Raw genomic sequence first — 24,609 nt, forward strand, 5'->3', positions numbered from 1 at the left:
GCAATAAATTTAAAATATATACTTTGTCTATAAGATTTGGGGCACTCATTTTAATAACCACCTTGTTCTCCCTATTTCAATCACACAGGGTTTTTAAAGTATTATTTTACGTTATGTCTTAATTGTTGCCCATTCCAATTTCTTTCACAACAGCAGTACATCACTTCTAACAACAGTTTGCTTGTTGGATACATAGGCTATAACTACCATTATACCCAGTAAGCATGGTCAATGTGAGGCATTATGAGAGTTATAAACCAAGTATAAAAGAAATATCAATTTTTGTTGCTGTGTGCCTTCAACTCATTTCCAATGTATGGCGACCCTATAGGTTTTAATAAACTCTGAAATTCAAGATAAAATTTCCACAAGATGTATGAATTCTCCAAGCTTCATTTGTAAAAAAAAAAAAAAAAAAAAAAAAAAAAAACCAAAAAAACAGCAAAAACAAAAACAAAAAAACCATAAATATTGTATGCTTTTCATGTAAAACAACCTGAACATAAAAATGCAATGGAAACAAGGTAGAGTAATTTTACCTCAGGGTAGAAACCAAAGGTCAACCATAGTCAGAGAATATCAAATTGACCTATATGCTGACATACAACCTGATTTCAAACATCTTTCCTTGTTCAAAGAAACACACACACACACACACACACACACACACACACACACACACTGTTCTGGGATGGAGAAGTTCAATTGTCTTAGGCCTACATCACATGAGATTATTAGGCATTCTTATATGGATGTTCAAATACTCCCCCCCCCTTTTTGGCATGCTGTATGCTTTTTAATTATTAAAGAGAATATGCATCCTGTGGACCAGCATTTGTAAACTGCTGTGTAGCATACCCTTAAGTGGACAGGCCTCTTGGAAGGAAACTGTACTTGATGGGCTTTTAGTACAAAAAAGAGGAACAAGTGGTCCTCAAGATGATGTTGGACTTCGGCTTTCATCCTCTCTCAGTTGGCTATGCTGGATGGGACAGATGTGAACTGAAGCCAACATTTAGAGAAGCACGTATTTTCTACCTGTTTTATTGCAACAAAACTCTAATTTTATACTTTTACATACTTATGAAGCTGAGTCTGTACAAAAGTCACATGAGATTGTGATAATGAACTTACCACCATAAAGTGAAAAATAGTGCTGTAGAATGTAGAGCAGATTAAGAGTCTCTCTAGGCATAAGAGACATTTTTAATGCCATAGCTTTTACATATATAGTGGCATTTGTGTTTAATGATATAAATGCTATATTATATTACAATATAAATACTAATATGGAAGCATTTTTCATCCATGCATTCTGGAATAATGGTAGACTATAAAACAACAGTTCATTTGATTTAGCCCATCATTTTTAAAAGGTTTGAGATAATCCATATTTTATATCTTCTGTTGAACTAGACTGACACTGATCTATAGCCCCGTGCTTCTGGAATTACTTGGATCTACACATGCAACTCGAGTCATCCCAATAGAAATATAGATTTCCCTTAAGTGTCAGGTTGCAATACTTAAAATAAATAAATAAATGCAAGGAAAGTGAGCACTGCTATGACTAAACAGCATCCTCATTTAATTCCAGAAAGAGTAAACCCTAAGGAAACAACTTTTAAAAGGCAAAGCAACACAATCTACAAAAATCTAACATTTTAATTTTTACATATCCACCAGTATGTTATCCTGATAAATATATGACGGTACTCATTTGGCATGGAAATTCTTTCCAAAATGTGCTATTATTCAAGCTTATAGCCATACGTATAGCAGTCCAAATGAAATGGGTGGGATTTACATTAACATGATTAAGCTGTGCCACTGATTTCAGAGTCTCCTGTGGACCTAAATCCTGATCCATTCCTGATCAATTCAAGATAGCCTCCATGATACCAGTTTAAAACACTGTATTTCACTAAGTCACACAGCAATTACCATAAGTATCAAGGATGACCAAAGAAGGTTCCCACACAGTTAAGACCACGAATATGAGTATGTATAGTCTTGTGTATGAATTATAAACAACATGAAATTATAATAATGAAATAATAGTATGAATCCATAAAAATCTAGGTCCATGGCTCCCAGTCTTGATTTTAACAGTATGACCACAGAGGCAGGAGGGCAGATATAGCTTGTACCTCAGCATGAACAACCTCAGTACCAGAATGAGACGGATCAGGCCATTACCAAGAAAATAAAGGATATGTTCATTTGTTTCTCCTTCAGACCACACTCATATCCTATAGTAGGGCTTCCATCACCTCTCCAAAAATCATCACTCTCCATAAAGAGCCAACATCACCCAGCCTGTCTCACTCAAAATGATCAAGAGAAAAAGCAGGTTCGATCTATTATTCTATGGGGAGTATCACACAGAGGCTTACCATTGCTAAAATGTCACTAAAACGTGACAGTGTGATGAACAGTTGCACTTCTCCCCCATGATTAAATCATAAGGTAGGCATCCTGCTCCTCTCCTGTCATCAATGCATTCGCACATCAGCCATTTCCCCAACAACGGGAACTTCCGTTATTGAGGGGAAAAATGGCTGCTGCATGAATGCTTTGATGATTGGAGAGGAGCAGGATGCCTCCCTGGGGATTTAATCATGGGGGACAAGCACAATTGGCAATCACATCGCCAAGCTTTAGGGACAATTTAGCTACATTTTAGCAATGGTAAGCCTCCATGTGATAATCACCTATGACTCTGTGGGGAGGAGGAGCAGTCACACAAAATTCTCAATACATGGGACCCCATGGGAAGTGGTGTCCTGGTGCTACAGCTTATATTGGAGCTCCCTTGTGTGGAGGGCACTGGTATCCCCAGAACCAGCCCACCACTAGAGGAAGCTCATAGGTAGGGATGGACGGGGGACATATCTGTATAGTAAGGCTCTCTGGAAAGGAGACCAGGCCCCTTGCATCAGAGTGCCTAGTTTGCCACTCCTGAATAATCCCTGCTAATCAATCTGTTACATTTTTGTTCTTGTACATGTTCCAGTCAGATTACATCTTATTTTGTTGGTGGTGGGTATCTGAGAGATGTGAGACTGATACTGACTGCATCAGAACATACCTATCCATTGCCTCCTTCAGAGTGAAATAGAGTAACAACAGCTTCCCTCTCTCAATACTGAAATGGATACGGAAGTAGCTATTTACCTAGAGCAAGCTAGAGAATATGCTAGCCTCTGGGAAATAAAAATCAGCAAAAAACAAAAACAAACAAACAAACCCCCCCAAAACTGTCAAAACCCCCCAAAACACAAGAAGTGACTGTTCGTATACCATAAATGACTAAAACAAGCATAGTGTTGGCAAGTGTACTGGAATAATAATAATAATAATAATAATAATAATAATAATAATAATGTGCACATATATGAGTGTTTGTTTACACATGCACATGCACACAAACACATACATTTGAAAGTATGCTTTCTGTACATGCCACAAGGAAAAGGTAATTACAGTACTGGCCACAGCATCCAAGGCCCTAACTCAGGTAGCTGTTAAACCATCTCTATGTTATTCTGTGAGCTAGTCTGATATAATGGTTTGAGTATTGGACTGAGACTCTGGCCACCAGAGTTCAAATCACCACTCAGCCATTGAAAACCTTCTGTGTGACACTCTCTAAGGATGGCAAAGTCAAACTTCCTCTGGACAAATATCACCATAAGTTGGAAACAATTTGAAGCCAAACAACAATATATGTTATTTTAGCAATATATCCCCAAGAATATATCCCCAAGAAAACAAGACGCTGCCAGAAAAAATCTAAACAATTAGATTTTCATTAAATACCACCACGAGGATGGTGCCTCATGCATCAGTTCAGAGGAACTACCATTTAAATAAAAATCCTTGAAGCCAACTACGCTAAAAATGATAGTATTTATTGCTGATCTCAGTACTCAACCCATTTGTGTTTCCTCAAACTGTTCAAACAGTAGAGGCACCATTCCAAACCTATGACTCTAAGCTCTAATGGGCACTGCAGAATTAATACAGTTTGACAGTGCTTTAACTGCCATGGCTCAATGCTGTGGAATTCTGTGATCTATAGCTTTGTAAGATATTTACTGTAGCCTTCCCTGTCATACAGCTCTGATGCCACAACAAGCTACAAATCTCAGGATTCTGCAGGATAGAGCCATGACAGTGAAAGTGGTGTCAAACTGCATTATTTCTGCAGTGCAGATTAGACCTAAGGCATCCATAGGAACACAGACCTATCCCTATTAGAACATAACAATTCCACCTGAAATAAAAGTGAAAGCTCTTGAATCTTCTGAAGGGATACACACACACACACACCTACCTTCAGGCCACACAGACATGTGTGTGACAGAACATTTTTCCACCAAAGAAGGCTACTAAAATAACTAGTAAACAAAATCATGAGACTCATGTGTTCAATTTTTTCATTTCACTTGAGCCCTGCTATTGCTGCCATTTCCACAAGGTGGAGGTACTGAATCCAACACTTTTAACTAACAATGTCACTAGAAGAATGAGATGTGATCAAATCTAACTTTATGCTACTACTATTGACACGGACAACAGCATCAGCAATTACAGCAACAATAAATGTTTACAAAACAGGATATTTGAAAATTTCATCAGTTTGTATTTTTAAGCAAACTGACTTGATTCATAAAAAGGAGGAAGGGACGGGGATTAAAAGGAAGAAGTAAGGCAGTACCTTTAAGGCTAACTGGTTTTTGTTTTTCAAATAATGTTTTCTGAATAAATACATACATTTGAACATTAACTATTATTCAGCTCTCATCCCAGACATCAAATTTTGCAGAGCAGTTCTCAGATCAGAGAGGCATGTTAATCACATAAAATGCAACTTCTGCGCACATTTTGGGAAAATCTTGTTGACATGAGAATTCAATGAAGGGGTGTGTTATGATTGAACACACACAAAGTGGTACAAATTGCAAACAGCCTAATCTGTCCTTTGCTAGGCAAAACCAACATGATTTCTTCACTATAATCAGAGATCAAGCAAACACCACTGGAATTGTCTGTTTGACATGATTTGTCTTATCAGGTTCTGTATGATTATGAATCAAGCAATTAAATACCCCAAAGGATCCAGATCCTGTCTGATCTTGGAAACTAAGTGGGCCCTTCCCTGGTTAGTACTTGGATGGGAGATCGTCAACAAATATCAGGTTCTACAGGCTATATTTCAGAGGAAAGAATGGGAAAAAGCATCACTGAGCATTCTTTGCCTAAGAATAGGCATGAGTGACTGGAAGGCACGTGTACGTACAATTACAATCTGTCAGCCTGACATGACATGCCTCTGATTTAAATAGGACAAAGATCCAAATGTTTCCAACAGAATTTAGTTGTGGGGATAGGAGTGGGAAAAATTTGCCAAACCAGTTTTCAAAACTGACTACAAAATCTACAGGAGAGATCTACACAAAGTCAATTTAACTATACTCACTGAAAAAATGAGTATTGTGTATTCACAATTAGCTGAAATCTCCTTGATTTCATGTCTGCTCTAAGGAGTTCTGATTTCAATACAATAGTTATAATGGTCTGGCATACAAGTAATATGACTTGCACACATAGGGCCTGAACAGACAGGCCAAAATAAAGCTGCTTCGGCCACTTTGGAGGTATGCTGTTTAAATGATGCATGAGTCCTAAGAGGCACGGCATAGCCAGGCCTAAGGACTGGAACACAGCTTTGACACAGCTTCTGACCTCCTAAGATGCATGTGTCATTTAAACAGCATACCTCCAAAGTGACCCAAAAGCTTTATTTTGGCCTGTCTGTTCAGGGCCATACACAAATACATATGTAACTCTGACTTTCAAAACCCATCTGTGACATATTTGGCCTGCCATGCAAGTGCTAAGCTGCTTGACATAAACTGTATGAAAAGGAAGTTGTAAACTAACAATTGGATTACAGTTTGCTAGAACCTTACAAAACCTTAGAGACCATAATTAAAATTCCAGAACACAAGACAATAATTCAAATATATCTGAGTCCCAAACCAGTCAGGCTCAGAAATAGTTCAGAAGACCTGTTGGGTTTCTTCAAATATTATTCAGTAGACTTATTTCTCCCTAGACATTGAAAAACTGAGCTTTCCACCATGTGTGCAAAGGTTAGTTCATGTAGAGAATTAAAAAAGAGAAACCCAACAAACTAGACAAATAACTGATGTATACAGATGGGAAAGACCAGCTAGGGAAAATCAAATATTTAATATATGAATAATGAAAAGGAAAGAATGAAAGAAAATACAGACACTTACATAATCTAACATCAAAGAACTTCAGAACACACTTTACAAGAATTCTTTGTTTCTACAGTGCACTTCCTCTATAGCCACAAAAGTTCACTGGAGACTGACATATATAGAGAACAATACCTCATAAATATTTCAATTGTTTCAATTGAGACAAAAATTAAAGGGGTTCTTTTGTTTAAACAATAATATTCCTTTAGCTAAGAAAACTGTGGAAAAAGTACAGCCTCAAAATTTGATTGCTTATGAAAAATTTACCTTTAAGTCAGGTAACATGCCTTTTGTTACCGACCTAGTATTGACCTGAAAGCTGCCTTTTGTTATCAACCTAGTAAGATCTACAAATGTGCCAAAATTGTAGGTGCCAGAGCAACATCACATTAAATCATTCTAAAAACTGACCCAATGACCTCTTTCCCCCAGTTTTCAAAAATTCATATATATATTTGTCAAATTCTGTGGAAAAATACTGATGCCCTGCCAGCATTTGACATTATACACAGGAATAACCTCTGGCAAAGATAGCTCTTCTGTTTATGCAATGAGGATGAGAATCCCTTCTTTCGTGATTTTCATGAATTCCCTTGAAGGAACTACTAGCAATGTTACACCATGGAAATGCACTTATTCATTTGAAAGCTAGACTCTTATCAGTACAACATAGCTTCCTATTGCCTACTGGGAATCACTGTTCTTTTTATTATTATCAGTAATCTTTATGCCTACCAAAGTCCAGAAAAATAGGTGCAGGTGCAAGGTCCAGTTGGGCATTTAATTGGATTCCCTTGCTTCTATCAAAATTGGTGATCCTCTCTGCAGTCCCCTGTATACCCTAAAAGTCTGTTCTGGAATGCTGGGAAATCCCCTGGAGCAAGGTTTTAGGATGCATGGGCATTGCAGGAGAGAAGTGGTTACCAGCTTTGGCAGAAGCAGTGAGATTAACCTAAGTACATAACTGAATCCCATGTCCAGGTGTTTTTGTTCATTTGCTTGTTTTTTAGCTATGCACATTTATATTTTGATATACAGAGTCAGGTGAAATTTGAAGAAATAGTTGCCCCTTTTTAAGGTAATTTGGGTGGGATACAGACCACGCCTGCACACGTCCCTTTCCCCGATGGATCGGGGGCCTGAGCTGCCCCAAGGACATCCCAACAGCGGCGAGGAGACATAGAAAGGGGCCACTTGGCCCCTTTCTCTTCAGTATTGCTGGTGCGGCCATGTAAAGGCCACACCAGCAATACGTGGCACGAAAGGAGCTCTGTTTTGGAGCTCCTTTTGGCACCACTGAAAGGGCGCCACAGGCACCCTGCAGCGGCGCCAGGACATAATGGCCATGCAGCGATGTTTGGACACGATGCAGCTGTTACGTCAAAATGGCGTTGCCCATGTAGACAGGGCACCGCCATTATGACGTACTGAGTACATCCTAGGGTTAGGGAGCATCTGAAAAGGACGCTCCCGGGCAACCCTAGCACGTACTCAGTATGTGCTTAATGGCCCATTTGTACAGGGCTTTGGTCTCCCAATTGCTCTAAAAGCCAGCTTCCCAGCAGCTTGGAGGCATAGTGTTTATACACCACATGCTCCAAGATGTCTTGCAGCCACCCAGCTGTTTAGACATGGGTGGCTTCAAGATGCTCTAGCAGCATGGCATTTATACGCCTTATGGCACCAGAGCACCTTGCAGCTGGCTTCAAGATGCTGTGGGGCATGCAAAGCCAGCTTTTTGTTGGATGAAAAAGGAGTGGATCTTTACTGCTCCTTCTCCAGCTGGGGAAAAGGTGGATTGGGGCCACAGCATGTGTTCTTCTCTTCCTGGCTGTCCCAGGTCTTTAGCTGTCTCCGGAGAGGCAGCTCAAGGCCTGGGAGGGTGCAGGAGGAGGAGGAGGAGGAGGATCAGGGACACACCTGTTCCTCCTCTTCCCAGGTCTTCAGCTGTGTCCGGAGAGGAGAAGTCCTGCCCAAGAAGTCCAACTCCTGGAAGGTGGAAGTCCCACCCCCAGAGTCCCATCCCCTTCAGAAGTCTCAGCACTGGCACCAGGTAATACCTGGTGCGGGAAAGCCTTTTAGTTTAGACATTTGGTTCCTAAAAGGTTCACCATCACTGCTCTAGTCTATGAAAGCTCATGCTACCAACTTCTATCTTTCATTTAGTTTCAAAGTGCTGTTCGATCCTTTTGCAAGGTTACCTAGAAGTAGCCTTTCTGCACTAATATATCACGTAACATTTTGTGCAACCAAGTTATATTGTATTGGTGCAAATTTTCAATATGCCAAGATAGAATATGAAATAAAATGTACATAACAACAGGGGAGGTAAATCACATCAGTTGAATTTGCACTTACCTAACATAATGGTGGGGGGAGAGGTTACTACACTCTTGATCTAAACCAGGGGTGTGAATCAGGTAGGCCTCCAGATATAACTGGAATGCAATTCACAGTACTCTTCACTATTACATGTGCTGGCTTAGATTTCTTGTAACTGCAGTCCAATACTATATAGACAGTCCAACCCCTGATGTAACCTTACTCTGATATAAGATTTATGTCCCTGGAAAAAAGCAATGGGAGTCTTGAACTGAAGGTATATTGAACTATAATCCTGTGAAGGATACTCAGAATTATGTTTAACTCACAGACGAGGCAAGTTTCTGGAGCCATCTCACAATGATGATTTTTGTTTTCTGGTAAGTAAAGTTTGGTACATATCATTCTTCTTGATACTGAAAAAGGTGGCTCAATAGACTGTCTCGTTTGATTATGCCGGTTATCCTTTTGATTTGTTCTAATGAGTGAACACGGCTACTTGCATTATTGTTGCTGAGATGTACAACTAAAAAAATGACAGAATTAAAGAAGAACCTTGAATTAATTTGTCAGCTCAACATTTATAATCCCAGGTATTGTATGCTGAATTCTAAGAAAACAGATTTAAATACATTGGTGACAGTGTACAATTGCAAACATTGTAGTAATAAATATTCTCTTCAAAGTCTATGATGTCAATGACTACCTCTTGATGCTAGAGCCAAGGATTCTAGATTATAAAATATTTTAAAGATGGTTCAGTTTCTGCATAATAGAGTTCTACCAATTAGCTCAGATGCAATAAGATAATCAGCTACCCTGCCAAGGATGCAAAGCGACCTTGCAGCACCTTTGAGACTAACTGGGTGAAAGAAGTTGTAGCATTTCATTGTTAGTCTTCCAGGTACAAGATGCCTTTGCATACTGATATTCCAGACAAACTGTTCTGTCTCTGAATTCCACCCTGCCAAGTGTTTATGGAGAAACTGGCCCTGTTGTGAGCTCAGGTATGGAATGTAAGCATAGTAACAGACTAGGATACAAACATAGCAAAGTTAAGGAGCCCTGGTGGTGCAGTGCGTAAATTACAGCCACAAGGTTGTGAGCTCAATCCTGCAGGGCTTCAAGGTCCACTCAGCCTTCCATCCTTTTGTAGGTCGGTATAATGAGTACCCAGCTTGTTGGGGGCAATTGGCTTACACATTGTAAACTGCTTAGGGAGAGTTGGTTCACTGATATAGAAATGTACTTGTTATTGCTATTGCTAGAGTATACCATATGGAATCAAAATGGGCAGTAGGACATAGGCATTATAGAGATAGCAATACCTATTGAGAAGCAGAAAGGAAATTAGTAGCTCCAGTATATCATTTGTCAAATAGCTGATAACCTGGTATTTACTGTTGGAAAGTACATGTAACATGTCACTTGGGATATATAGCCAGACCTCCATAACCACAAATTCTGAATAAATGTGAAATCGAAGGCTTTCATGGCCGGCATCCGTAGTTTTTTGTGGGTTTTTCGGGCTATGTGGCCATATTCTGGAAGATTTTCTTCCTGACATTTCGCCAGCATCTGTGGCTGGCATCTTCAGAGAATGCTTGCCTGGAATAAATAGATTCAGAAAATATTCCAAAAAGTAAACCGGACAAGTATCCATACACAGAGAAACAAATGATATCTGTCAACACCACATTAGCCTTTATATCTAAGTTGGGTGTGATACAAACCAAATACAATGAAATAAGAACATGAACCACAGCACCACTGGAATCCAGATAATATTTCAGAAAGACCTTAATAGATATATTTAATGAAATTCTGACATATCATTGATCATTACTCAGACAGAAAGATTTTTAAAAACTTCTCAAATCCCATGGGTTATTTCTGTCTTGTCTTGCCTTTAATTTCAACTTGAGGAGCAAATAAAACATATCCTATCCCTTGTTTATGAAACTTAAATTTGATGATTTCTCTGTCTTTTTCTATATAACTATTAATATTTTCTCAATACTGTTTCTTGTAGTATCAGGTGCTACATTTCTTTATTTCACAGGAACGAACTGGAAAAACTATTCTGAGTATTCCTCGCCTAGGGAAACTCTCTGAATTTCATAGGGTTGTTGTAAGTCGACAGGTAACACGCACACATTTCTGGGAGTAAAAGCCCAGAAGTACTCATTTTAAAATAGTGCCCTCTCCTTTAAAAGCTGTAAAAGCATTTTACTTCATTTTTTTTCTATGTCATTTACACTAAAATGAGCTCCAGAGCAGCAATAATAAGAATCATTTCCTGAGCATGCATTAACAGAAGAAAATTAATTTCCTTTTCATGGAGCTTCTCCCCTGCTGCCTGGCACTGGTTGCAGCCAAAAAGATTTAAGCCTATCTACTTGCATTTAAGTCTAATATCCACAATATTCACATTAACAGTTTCTTCTATCATTGTGATGGACCAAAAGAACTATATTGCTTACAATAAAATGACATAACAACTTTTCATATTGCACAATAAAATGCATCATCAGCATTCATACCAGTAAGGAAAAGCATGATGAGAATCCAGACTTCTAAGAACTTCAAAATTATTCTGAGTTTCATGCTCTGAAAGCAAATATAATGTATTATTTGCTATTATTTGCGTAACTTCAAAGCTATGCAGTTCTTTTCTTCTAAGAACAGAGAGTGTGAGCTATTAAAGATAATTGTATTGCTGTCTTAACGTTATGCAGATAGAACAATTTCACTGTGCATAACTAACTTAGTTTGTGAATGCACTATAGGTGCCATTCCAACTGAAAAGTGATTATTGAAAACTATTGAAATTTGATTAGTTTAAAGAGGGGAAGTACTGTTTTCATGAAGACTGATTTGGCGGTGCCAGCCTTCTCAAAGAAATATCAGAACTTTACTTTTATCTTGGCTTCACTACTAGGAAGACCTAAAATAACAGCAGCACACACAAGGATTAATTAAAATTTGTTTTTGAGATGGCAGGGCCACAAACAGTATAAAATTTTGAAATGGCAGATGGCTGAAAATACTGATTGATTTTGTATGTGTTTGAAAGATAGAAAATTGCTGACAAGGTGAAGAAAATGGTTAATTAAAGCAAAACTCTAGTGGAAAGGTGATGCAACTTACAAGTTTCACAAGTCAGCAGTTAAGAGCAGAGATGTTTCAACTGGAAATCACACTAATGTTTTGATGTCTTCCTTTGGAACTGCCATGCAAATCATCCTTGTACCTTTCTTTAATAGTAGGGGTATTTGGTGCCATTGATGATCTCCACGCACTCCCTTCCTCCTTACCCCTTAACTCCATCTTCCTGCCCTATGGCCTACTCAGAATGGTTTTATTTTTATTTATTTTTAAAATTAATTTTAAAATTAATTTGTAGTGCAATTCCAAAATTATGAGAATATGATTTAGTGAAAAAGAAGAAGTGACTGCTGACTATCAGGACTACCACAAACTGTCACTTATGACACTGGTGGAATAATGGGGTAGCAGCGTGACTGGCTACAGGTTTCCCCATCAATGAAAGAGGCCCTCTAACAATGCTTCAGCAGCACAAGAAAAGACTAGGAACAACACTGTGCAATAGGTATTGCCAAAGGCACTATTCTCTCACTACAAGTGCAGTTTAGAACTGGCATGCCATAAAGTCCTATGTCTTCCTATATGAATTTGTCATGCCCTTCTTTCATTACCATCAGCTTTACAGGTTCAGCTGGTAGGCACTCAGCACAGGGGTTTCTCTGCCGCTAGGTTCTGGAACTTCCTTCTTAGGGAGGCTAGAATGGCCTCCTCCAGGAACAGTCTTTTTTTTTTTAATTCAAAAGGCTTTTAAAACTGAAAGTTTTAAGGAAAGAAATTTTTAAAAGTCACTGTATTTTTTAACTGTGCTTTATCGTTTTAACTTTTTGTGTTTTTTACAACTATATTGTAATAATTTTAATTCACAAGACACCTTGAGTACAAACATTGGGGGAAAATCAGGGGAAGAAGAAGAAGAAGAAGAAGAAGAAGAAGAAGAAGAAGAGGAGGAGGAGGAGGAGGAGGAGGAGGAGGAGGAGGAGGTGGTGGTGGTGGTGGTGGTGGTGGCGGCGGCGGCAGTGGCGGCAGCAGCATGCCACTTTGAAGGTGGCAATATAGATTTTAAAAATCATCTTGTGGTTGTCATCTATTAGCAACTTACTATCTGTTAGGAACATATTTATTATATTTACGTCTTGCCCATCACAGATGAATGAGTGAAGGTATGATTGACAACAGGGTCTAGATGGAATGATAGCTTTTGGTCAGTCTTGGGTCAGTCAGTTAAGAAGGAGAAGTAGAGACACATACTGGAGTTAGCGACAGTAGAGATGTCACATTAGGTTAGGTTACTACAACCATTAATTATCAGAAAACTACTTTTTCTGGATCTTTTGTTTCATAACTAAATAGATCTTTAAAAAAAAAAAGAAAGAAGTTAGTTCCAAGGTAGTAGATGACTCTCCAGTACTGGCTTGACTAGATCCTCTTTGAGCCCAACTACATTCATAAATCTTTTGTAAACGACTGCTCTCCTAAGCTGCAGTTCTAAAGATTTCTTCCAGATTGACTCCAGAGCTAACATAAAATCTGACATAAAATCCATATTAAATCCATTAATGTAATTTAAATATATGTATTCCATAGAAAGTTCACATTCCAGCTATGACAAAGTAATACTTATCATCCACAAAGGCATGTTGCTAATGAATTGCTACACTACATTGCAAATTCACTACAGTAAAGACAGTTTAAGAACTGCAGTTGTACTTCATTGACAAAGCAAAAGGACATTACAAGGAAAACTCTCATACAGCTATAGATTATTTTTATTGCAGGTCAGTTATTTAGATTTCTTTTAATCTGCCCTCAAAAGATACTGCAGTGATTAGATAGAAATAATAGTTCAGCAACTCGATATAATTTGCTTAGTCAGCTCTAGAGCAGTTGTGGATAAAAACTCTGCATCTATCTGTCTGAAATTTAGCAGGGGCCATCTATTTCTAGGGGGTTATGTCTCTGAATTCCAATAAGTTCTGGAGGAAATAATTATAGATATTTGTGGGATTTTTTTTTTAAAGAGTAATAGTCAATGAGACACAAAGTTTTAAATTTCAAAACTGAGTTCAGATTTGGATCCATATCTAATCAGAAATTCTCCAAATCTCTCCAAACAGAATCAGCTGCTTTCTAAACTGAGAAACTCAAAATTGTGTTTAGTGTATGCCCCTATAATAATATATAATATAGATTTATTTGTATCCCACCCAATCACGGGGAATCTTGGTGGCTAACAACAGTAAAAAAGATACAATACAAAAAAAATACAATAAGATACAAATTAACCCCTTCCCAATTCCCTGACCAATAAAACAAAAACAAGAAACAATATAAATAAGGTAGCAATCAAACAAAAACATAAACATTACAATCAAATAGAGTTCATAAATAATCCCTTTCCCAGTCCCTCAATGCAAATTCAAATCAAAACAATATTATATGAATTAAATGCAAAACATAATACCCAGGGGAAAAATAGGAATACAATATATCATAATCCAAATACGTTAACAACAGTATAAAATACAATTTGTCCCAATTACATTAAAGAAACAACTATAACAAATTCAGAATTCATAAAAGGAGCCCAGGTGGAACACACCAGTCTCTGAGCCTCCCAAAGTCAGCTGTGGGTCTGCTCTGAGGGGACCAAGGCGGGGCAGGGGAGGCAGTTCCACAGTCTGCAGTCCTCTGAGGACACTGCTGGGCTTGCTGTCAATAAATTACATCCTATATCAGAAGAAAGTCAAACGCAGAAACAGCATAATAGAAAAACGGAGGAAGTTCAATGCTTCCTTTCACCAAACAGGAAAATACATACTGACTGGCCTATGAAAATAAGAAACTGGTTTTGCTTCCAGTCCTATAGGAAGCCTGTGGCTCCAATGAAATCGTACACAGATATTTGTTTAGCAAACATGAAGTATGGGATTACATTTCTTCTAGCAATAGTCCATCCTCTCAAGGTATACTAGGCCAATACTTCTCAAGCTATCTGATGTAGCGGCCAACTTTTTTTTAATGTGCCAGGAACTAGAATATGTGTGCCCTTTGACTACAAGTCTTTCTTCATTTCCTGCATCTCCCTATGGATCACCAGACAATGGCTTATAGACCAGCAACAGTCAGCGGACCACATTAAATGACAGCAAAGACACCCAGAAAGACTCTGGTTCAAATCTCACTCTTACCTCAAACTCATTAAATGATTTGGATAGGACCTTGAAAAGTTACTTTCTAAAAGCTGTTAGCTCCACTGCTAATTCCAAGTATCCCCAAACTAGTTAGTTTTTATTGTAGATACAATTTTAAAAACGCTTAGCCATAGGTTACTTTTTTTTTAAATGAATGCTACAAACTATCAAACTATCATGCAAAACACTACCCTTTTATGTATGTTTTGTCATCATCTCAACACAATGAAGAGAGCATCGGGCAGTAGTCCAGGGAGTAGCACATGGCAGTAACTGAGCATGGTATTAATCTTCACCATTTGGTGATGTCACATGCCCTGAAATTATCAGAACAGTTTAAAAGTTACAATAACATTGCAAAAAGGATAACTTACTCTTCATTAGAAAGCAACTAGTTAAAAAGTAACAATTTATTAGTTAGTTAGTTATCATTAGTTGTTTACAAATTCCAGGCAAGTCATTGTTTCTTCTTTCCTCTATCAACAGTTGTCAGGACAGTTGTGATTTTATCACTACTGTGAGCGTTTTAAATGATTCCATCAAAAAGTGTTATAAAAGTATAATAAATAAATATTATGAGTGGCTATCCACACCCACATCTAGGCAGGTGTCTCCCAGAGTCCCCACCTCCACCCCTATATTGGAGGTACAGTACTTTCAATTTCAGTGCCTCAGGAACATGCCACAAGTCTATGCACTATGGGTATGTATGTATCTATTTCTCACACTTAAGACAGACAAGAGAACTGGCATTGCACTTTTCTCAACAGACAAGATATGGACACCTCTCTGTGTTGAACTAATTACATATTACAGCCAAAATAACAACAACAACCACAGCAGCCTCAAAGAAATAATGTGTGATGTTTATTGTTCAACATGTTTACTGTAGATCACTCATAAAGGGTCAGTACATAAGAAAAGCTTTTGGAGATGACCTGATGACCTGTGATGAAATGTGTATTTTTAGGAAATACAAGTTCCATTATGGTCTTAATTGATCAACTGTACTCTTAACGCTGGTTCTTAACCAAGTGTGGCTGTTTGGTCTTTTCCTAGATGTACTTTTCCTTTATTTTGGAGTAATAATGGCTTTTCTGGAAGGATAATTGCTTTTCTGATGTTACACCAATTAAAAATTAAAATACCAGAAGTACTGTTAGTTTTCTTATTTTAAAAATAAATCCTGTAATCCCAAATTGGTGGGATCCATTTCCTCAGAGTCCTTTGTAATTCACTGAAAACCCAGGGGAGAGAAAGGACCATTTCCCTCCTTCCGCATTGGACTTTAGTAAAGGCATAAACAGTAGTGCGCTGTCTACTTGCAAAGCCCAGAGCAAAGTCAAAGAAAATATTCCTTCTATTCCAAAATATACTGTATATGCCCCAGCATTTAGGGGCCAGAAAATGGGTTTAGAAATAAACAAATAATGGCTGGCTGGTAAATTAAGCAAAAAGGGAGAAACAGCACTCCTGATAATGTCATTTAGCATTGGCCAGTACAAAACCAAATACACTTGTCCCTCCACATTAGCAGATTTGACTTTTGCAGATTTGATTATTCATGGATTTTATTAATATGTTCTCTCTAGGAATATCTAGGCCCTCCAGCACAACTCTGTGTCCAACTTTAACCAAAAGTCATACTGAAGGACCTAGACATTCCTAGAGAGAACACTCCACTAGGCATTTGTAGCTCCTCCAGGGAAGTTCTATAGTCAGTGTCTGGTAGATGTTGACCACAGAGTTGCGCTAAAGGACCCAGAGATTCCTATAGAGGTGTTCTCTCAGGTAAAAACATAGTATTTTTGTTATTTGCAGTTTTTTCACATTCACAAGGGTCCTGTGTGCCTAACCACAGTGAATGTGGAGGGATCAGTGTGCTACTAAATTGTCCATATACTTCAGAAATTCTCCATGGCCACCCTTCACAGCCACCTTCAGGAAATATTAACTGTCTTATGCAGAGGTGTACTTATAACAATTTTATAGACAAATGATACTATTTACAGTCGCACGGGGGGCGCAAAATGTTTTCTTCTTCCTAGGGGGGGCATGACAGAAAATAATTGAGAAGCACTGCATTAAACTGTTGTAACACAGTCTAAACAGAATAGGGGAATTTCAGCACAGAATAAGTAAAGAGATAGTAGAGGAACACCTTATTAATCTAAATGAATTTAAGTCTCTGGGACCAGATGAACTCCATCCAAAGGTATTACAAGAACTGGCAAATGTAATATCGGAGCCACTGGCAATAATCTTTGAAAACTCCTGGAAAACAGGAGAGATCCCAGCAGACTGGAGGAGGGCAAACGTTGTCCCCATCTTCAAAAAGGGGAAAAAAGAGGATCCAAACAATTATCGTCCAGTTAGTCTGACATCAATACCAGGAAAGATTCTGGAGCAGATCATTAAACAGAGAGTCTGTGAACATCTAGAAGGCAATGCCATAATCACAAAAAGTCAACATGGGTTTCAGAGAAACAAGTCATGCCAGACAAATCTAATCTCTTTCTTTGATAAAATTACCAGCTTGGTAGATGAAGGGAATGCTGTGGATATAGTATATCTTGATTTCACTAAGGCCTTTGACAAGGTTTCCCATGACATTCTTGCAAACAAGCTGGTAAAATGTGGACTAGACAAAGTAACTGTTAAATGGATCTGTAATTGGTTGACCGGCCGAACCCAAAGGGTGCTCAACAATGGCTCCTTTTCATCCTGGAGAGAAGTGACCAGTGGGGTCCCACAGGGCTCTGTCCTGGGCCCAGTGCTATTCAACATCTTTATCAATGACCTGGATGACAGAATTGGGAGCATACTTATCAAATTTGCAGATGACACCAAATTAGGAGGAATAGCTAATACCCCAGAGGACAGGATTAAGATTCAAAATGACCTGAATAGACTAGAAAGCTGGGCCAAAGCTAACAAAATGAAATTCAACACGGAGAAATGTAAGGTATTGCACTTAGGGCAGAAAAATAAAATGCATAAATATAGGATGGGTGACACCTGGCTGAATGAAACTACGTGTGAAAGGGATCTAGGAGTCCAAGTAGACCACAAGTTGAACATGAGTCAACAGTGTGATGCGGCAGCTAAGAAGGTCAATGCAATTTTAGGCTGCATCAATAGAAGTATAGTGTCTAGATCAAGAGAAGTAATAGTGCCACTGTATTCTGCTCTGGTCAGGCCCCACCTAGAATATTGTGTCCAGTTCTGGGCGCCACAATTCAGAAAGGACATTGAGAAACTGGAACGTGTCCAAAGAAGGGCGACAAAAATGGTGAAAGGTCTGGAAACCATGCCCTATGAGGAACGACTTAGTGAGCTGGGGATGTTTAGCCTGGAGAAAAGAAGGTTAAGAGGTGATATGATAGCCCTGTTTAAATATTTGAAAGGATGTCATATTGAAGAGGGAGCAAGCTTGTTTTCTGCTGCTCCAGAGAACAGGACCCGGAACAATGGATGCAAGCTACAGGAAAAGAGATTCCACCTGAACATTAGGAGGAACTTCCTGACAGTAAGGGCTGTTCGACAGTGGAATGCACTCCCTCGGAGGGTGATAGAGTCTCCTTCCTTGGAGGTCTTTAAACCGAGGCTGGATGGCCATCTGTCAGGGATGCTTTGATTTGGATTTCCTGCATGGCAGGGGGTTGGACTGGATGGCCCTAGTGGTCTCTACGATTCTATGAAATCTAAACCTAACCATAAGTATTAATGCCTATGCTGTATCTTAGGCTGCAGAATGAAAGTAGTTTCACACTGCTTCAACTGCTATGACTCAATTCTGGAATTTACAGTTGTCCCTCCATATTTACTAGGGTTAGGGGAACAAGACCCCCGTGAATATGGAAAAATCGCAAATAACAAAATCACTGTTTTTACCTGAGAGGACACCTCTCTAGGAATCTCTAGGTCCTCCAGTGCAACTCTGTGGTCAATGTCCAACATACACTGACCATAGAATGGCACTGGAGTAGCTACAAATGGTCTTTCAGTGCAACTTTTAGTTAAAGTTGACCACAGAGTTGCACTGGAGGACCTAGACAATCCTAGAGAGAACATATTAATGAAATTCATGAATAATCAAATCCGCAAATATCAAAGCCGCAAATATGGAGGGCTGACTGTATAGTATTATGAGAAGAAGGAAGAGCCCTCCCTCCAATCCATCTGCCTTGGTCTAGGCCTCACAGGGAGAGAAGAACCACTGGACCTCATCCCCTTTCCCTCCACCATTCCCTTCTCCTTTTGTTTCGTGTCTTTTAGATTGTAAGCCTGAGGGCAGGGAACTGTCTGATTAAAAATAATAATTGTAAGCCGCCCTGAGAGCCATTAGGGCTGAAGGGCGGGATATAAATACCTAAATAAATAAATAAATAAATAAATAAATTTAAGCCTTCTCTGTCAGAGAGTTCTGGTGCCAAAACAAACTACAAATCTCAGGATTCCATAGCACTGAGCCATGGAAATTAAAGTGGTGTCAAACTGCATTCTTTCTGAAGTGTGGCAGCAGCCTCAAACCTTCATCCACAGTTTTTCGTTGTATATCTCCATTTTATTCCATAGCAGCAATTATCTGAGTGCATATTTGTGGATGATTACCCCTTTAAAAAAAAGCCCTGATTCTAGAGTCCAAACCCAACAACTGGAGAGGAGATACACCAAAAGCAAGGGGACCTTTTGAATGATTTTTAAAATGGAAAAAGGGAACCAAGAAGTTTTTTTACATAAAAACACACTCACAAACTAAGAAAGATGCTACTACTGTTTGCACAAAATCAGGTTGCACAAAATCTGCCGTTTGCAAACACAAATGTGGTTCACAAAAAGAAGCTGAAGCTTTCAGCTTACTCTTCTACTCAGTTTGTAGCACTGCTTTGAAAATATGCAAGGGCAGCTACCACATGCCTGAAAGCAGCTGTGCTCCTTACTTTAAAACTTCCTGTAACTTTATAAGCAAATGACTTTAACATAAAATGTTCTATGTGAGAAAAGTGAATTAATATCACAGGACAAAAATGTAAAGTTATTCATATTCTTCCATATCTCTCTGGAGGCCTAACACTCATGCTGGCACTCTTCACATTGCTGAATGTCAAGACAGCTATCAGAGCATAGGGAAGAGGCAAGATTAAAACAGAATGAGCACCCACATTTGCAGGTCAAACTTGAAGTGAACTGATAGCTTTGAAATGGGTAAGAGCATACAATCCATAACAGCAGCCAAAGCAATTAATTACAAAAGATAGGGTAACAAAATTCAATTGATATTTGACAGAGATACGCATGAAGAATGAAATACAATAAGGCCACCAGCTATGACAAATGGTATAAAGTCTTATTAATGACAAAAAGAACAAGGAGACTGACATCTCTGAAGCTCAGAATTATAGGGGGGGATCCTTAGCAGTGTGTAATATATACAAGACCTCCAACTGTAAAGACAGAAGTCATTGGTTCTGTGTGTGCTCTGTGCCGTCAAGTAATTTCTGATTTATTTCAATTCTAAAATGAACCTATCATGGGGTTTTCTTAGCAATTTCTTTAGAGGAGACTTGCTATTGTTTTCCTCTGAGGCTGAGAACATGTGACTTGCCCAAGACCACTCAGTGGGTTTCATGGCTGGGAATTGAACCCTGGTCTCCAGAGTCGTAGTCCAATACTACATAGTCCAACACTCAAACCATGACACCATACTGGTAAACTGTGGGTAAAATCCAGGGAAGTTATGTATCTGTCAAACCTATTCATTTTGCTCAAATACCTTCCATGGGTCTGACAAGTGCTAGACTTGTGTTATTGGTTTTCCAGATTGCCAAAAGTGAAAAAGTTCAGTCCACAAGTAAGGGGGGAAGCAGATGGGATGAAAGTGACAGCTTGAAGTCGGATTGGAGCTGCAGCAAACACATGCTGTGGCACCAATCTGCCTTGAAGCTGCCTTGAACCCAGCCCAAAAAGGAGTGGATAACATCCACTCCTTTTTCAGCTGGGGAAAAGCTAGGTTTGCTGGCCCCAATGCAGTCTCATGGTGGCTTCATGGTGATCTGGTGCCTTCATGATGCTCTGGTGGCATGTAAATGCTGCACTACCAGATTGTCATGTAGCCACCCACATTTGGGCAGCCAGGCAGCTTCAAGCTGGCTTCTTGGCATCATTGGGATATGTGGTGTCTAAATGCCGTGTGCCAATGATGCCTGGAAGCAGGCTTTTTTAGGCTGTCTTTTCCACCCTTAAATGTTTTTTTGAATACAATATGTGTTGCAATTTAGTACAAAAACATCCCAAAACAGTGATAGGTTTATTGGACCAACCTAAATGCATAAAGTATATGATATATATTTCCAAGTGCCACAGGCTTCTTCATTCAGCAAAGGTGTTAAAAAATCAAATGAAATTCCATCTCACACCCCCTGGGTGTGCGGCACTCCAGGTTGGGAACCCCTGCTTTACAGTATTATTTTTTCCTTTACAATCACTTGCAAGTGGCAAGTGATGAACAATTTTTTTTATCTTCCTAGTGTGAATTTATCATATGATGGAATAGTAATGTCTATTACACAGCATCTTCTAACATTTAAGCATATGTTACAATACTGACATAGTAATCCTGTATATACTTACTTGAAAGTAAACCTGTTTACAATTACAGTTGTCGTCAATAAATCAGTTAAATACACTTCAAAGTAGTGTGTTCACTCACCTAGGTATATTCAATAAAGTCCAGTCTATATAGCACTTGTTCTTTCACATCTGTATACAGTGGTACCCCGGGATACGAATTGATCGCGTTACGAAATTTCCGGGGTACGAAAAAGTTAGATTGGAAAAAACTGTTCCGGGTTACGAAAGATTTTTCGGGTTACGAAATTCATTTCGGCGCGAAATTCAAATGTGAAGCGCGGCTAGCGGCTTTCCAGCGCCTTTTCGGGTTGCGAAATGTATCGGGTTACGAACGGCGCCGCGGAACGAATTAATTTTGTAACCCGAGGTAGCACTGTACATACCCCCCTCACCAACAGCAGGGCAAAACAGCAGTGACTAAGGAGTGCTCAAAACTGAAACTCATTATGAATCATTTGCACGTTGAGTTTTAACCAAGGAATACAAATGAAGCCCAAAAGTACTGTTTACTGATCACTGCTTAACTTAAATTGCTGTCCTACAGAAACAAAAGAATGAGAGAGCCGTGAGACATGATTAGGGTGCATAGTTTGTAACTAATTTCTTTGGCTATGAATTCACTTGCTATTACTTCAGAAAGATCACAGTTTTTATGACACAAATATAATTCTCAGGCTTGCAAAAACTAGTAAGCAGAGACTGATGTTCACAACATATCCCTAGAGCTATGACTGTCTTTCTGCAGACTCTGCCATCAAATCTCTTTAATGAATACGTTTTAATACACTTTAGAGAATGCTGTATCACATCTTATTGTGACACATGATACTGAACATGAACACACAGTTGCCTTTAGACTAATGAAAGTTAAAATACAAAAAAGTGTTGTGTTTGGGGGAGGAAGATTGGGCAGACGATGCAAAGATGTCTCTGCCTTGATTTCCAGTCATCTTTCTCTATTTCTACTCCTCTCTACCCTTCATATCTTGTCAATTTCTGTTTATCTGTTCTGTTTTCATTAGTGGTAGCTGGTACCTTACAGAGCAATATGTGGACAGAGGAGAGATGAACAAAGGTGGGGAACAAAGTCACCAACACCCAAATTTTTTGGTATGGCCATCAAGGAAAGTTTTGCAACGTGTGAGAAGGCATCAGTGGATGCATCTGACTGCTAGTTTAGGCAATTCAAGAATTTAGTGAAATCCTAGATATAAAAAAACATGGACTCAGAGTCAGAAGGGATGCCAAGAGCCATCTGAGGATGTGAACAGGAACTTTGGCAGTTTGAGCACACCCACTTGCACAGTGGGCCTATGATATTCTTGGCTCTTAAAAGGAGATGGGGGAATTGGTCATGTATTTTCAGTGTGGTGTGCTTTTATCTTAAAATAAAATAAAATAAATTTTATTTTAATCAAGTTTTAAATGTGCTGTACATTGTTTTAACTGTGTTTTTAATATAACTGACTGCTTCTATATTTTGTACTTTGTACAAAAGTTGTTAAATGTTGTAATCAGTTTTGAATCATGCGATGGGAAAAGGGTATTATGTTAATTAATTAATTAATTAATTAATTAAACAATTACTTCATACCCTGCTGTGGAAGTAGATAATCCACAGCTGAATATCACTGTGGGTAATAATAATATTAATAATAATAATAATAATAGGTTTTATTTATATACCGCCCAATCACTGGGAATCCGAGCGGTTTACAATAGAGGGGATAACAGACAGTTCCCTGCCCACAGTAACCATCTAACTTTTGTTTAAATAAAGAAGGACTCTACTATCAATGCAATGGAATACTGAATAAAAAAATTAAAATTCATAAAATGCAACAAGAAAATAACATGTTAAAGTGGAACAAAGTAGTAAAATTAAAATAGTATTACTATGAGAATAACTTTAAAAATTCACTTAAGCCATAGAAACAAATAACTATGGAATAATCATGGTCATATTATTCTAAAATGAAAATATCACTTTCTCTTTCTCTCTCTCTCAACAGCAAAATGGGCAAGCAAAACAGCAACAACAACAAACAACAGATAAGCTGCTACTTCTCTCCATCCAGGCAGAAGGCAGCAGCATAACACCCTGTGTCTCTCTTTAATTTTGCCCGTTTTTCCCTATGGGGAGACTGGCTTTTATAGCAATTGCCCTACTCTTTTTCTCTCTGTGTGCCAGCTGCTTCCATATTTGGCACAAGAGTTCAAAGAGGTCCTTTCCCAAACACATTGCTATTCTCCTCTCCCTGCCAGACTCCCTTCTGTCTCCACATTTTGAGACTTTGGAGATATTCTCAGCATGTGTATGGCTTGAACATGCTCAGAAGTAGGGTTGCCATAATTCTGGACCTCCAAACTGGGACAAATGTAGGACAAAAGTAGGACAAATTTTTCAAATGTAGGGCACATTTTTAAAAAATGGAGGACACTCAAAACATTGATTATTTTTAAAAAATGTTAATATAAATGCATGTTTCTTAGGCATGATCAAAATGGAGGTCATTTTGGCATTGTTCCTAGACAGATGGCAGAAACGTACTTCCCTTTCTGGCCAACCTTCCTTCCCCATTCCAAACAGCACATTTGGGCATTGAAGAGGAGGAAGAGTGAAAAAGGCAGAGGAGGAGGAAGAGGAGAAGAGGAAGAGGAGAAGAAGAAGGGGAGGAAGAGGGGAAGAAGAGGAAGAGGAGAAGAAGAGATGGAGAAGAAGAGGAGGAGGAGGAAGATGAAGAAGGGGAGGAAGAAGAGGAGGAGGAGAAGGAGGAGGAGGAGAGGAGGAAGAAGAAAAGGAGGAAAAAGATGAAGAAGAAGGGGAGGAAGAGGAGGAGAAAGAAGAAGGAGGAAGAAGGGGAGGAAGAAAAGGAGGAGGAGAGGAGGCAGAAGAAGAGGAGGAGGAGAAAGAGGAAAGGCTCTTTCCTCTGCCTGGCTGCCTCCGTCGCCAACAGAGGAAGCCAGGCAAGGGAATGGGGCCTAGCTGAAGCAAAACTCCAAACCCCTGCCTGGCTGCCTCCGTCGCCGTTTTGCCCCCACCCCCGGGATTCCCCCCC

General features: G+C 39.0%; 1 protein-coding gene across 3 annotated transcripts in view; it reads right to left on the reverse strand.

Moving 5' to 3' along the window:
- The window catches only part of PRR16 (proline rich 16), a 145,178-nt gene that overhangs the window by 51,591 nt on the left and 68,978 nt on the right, over nt 1-24,609 (reverse strand). Inside the window, exon 1 of one of the 3 annotated variants that reach the window (XM_089491795.1) lies at nt 8,948-9,017. The exons of the other annotated variants lie outside the window; for them this stretch is intronic. The gene's annotated coding sequence lies outside the window, so the exon portion shown is untranslated. Of the gene's footprint in view, nt 1-8,947; nt 9,018-24,609 lie in introns of those variants that run through there. 3 annotated transcript variants of the gene reach the window in all.

The sequence above is a fragment of the Sceloporus occidentalis genome, unplaced genomic scaffold (genome assembly GCF_023333645.1).
Source record: "Sceloporus occidentalis isolate IW3139 unplaced genomic scaffold, rSceOcc1.0.p SCAF_1, whole genome shotgun sequence".
NCBI classification, from domain to species: domain Eukaryota; kingdom Metazoa; phylum Chordata; class Lepidosauria; order Squamata; family Phrynosomatidae; genus Sceloporus; species Sceloporus occidentalis.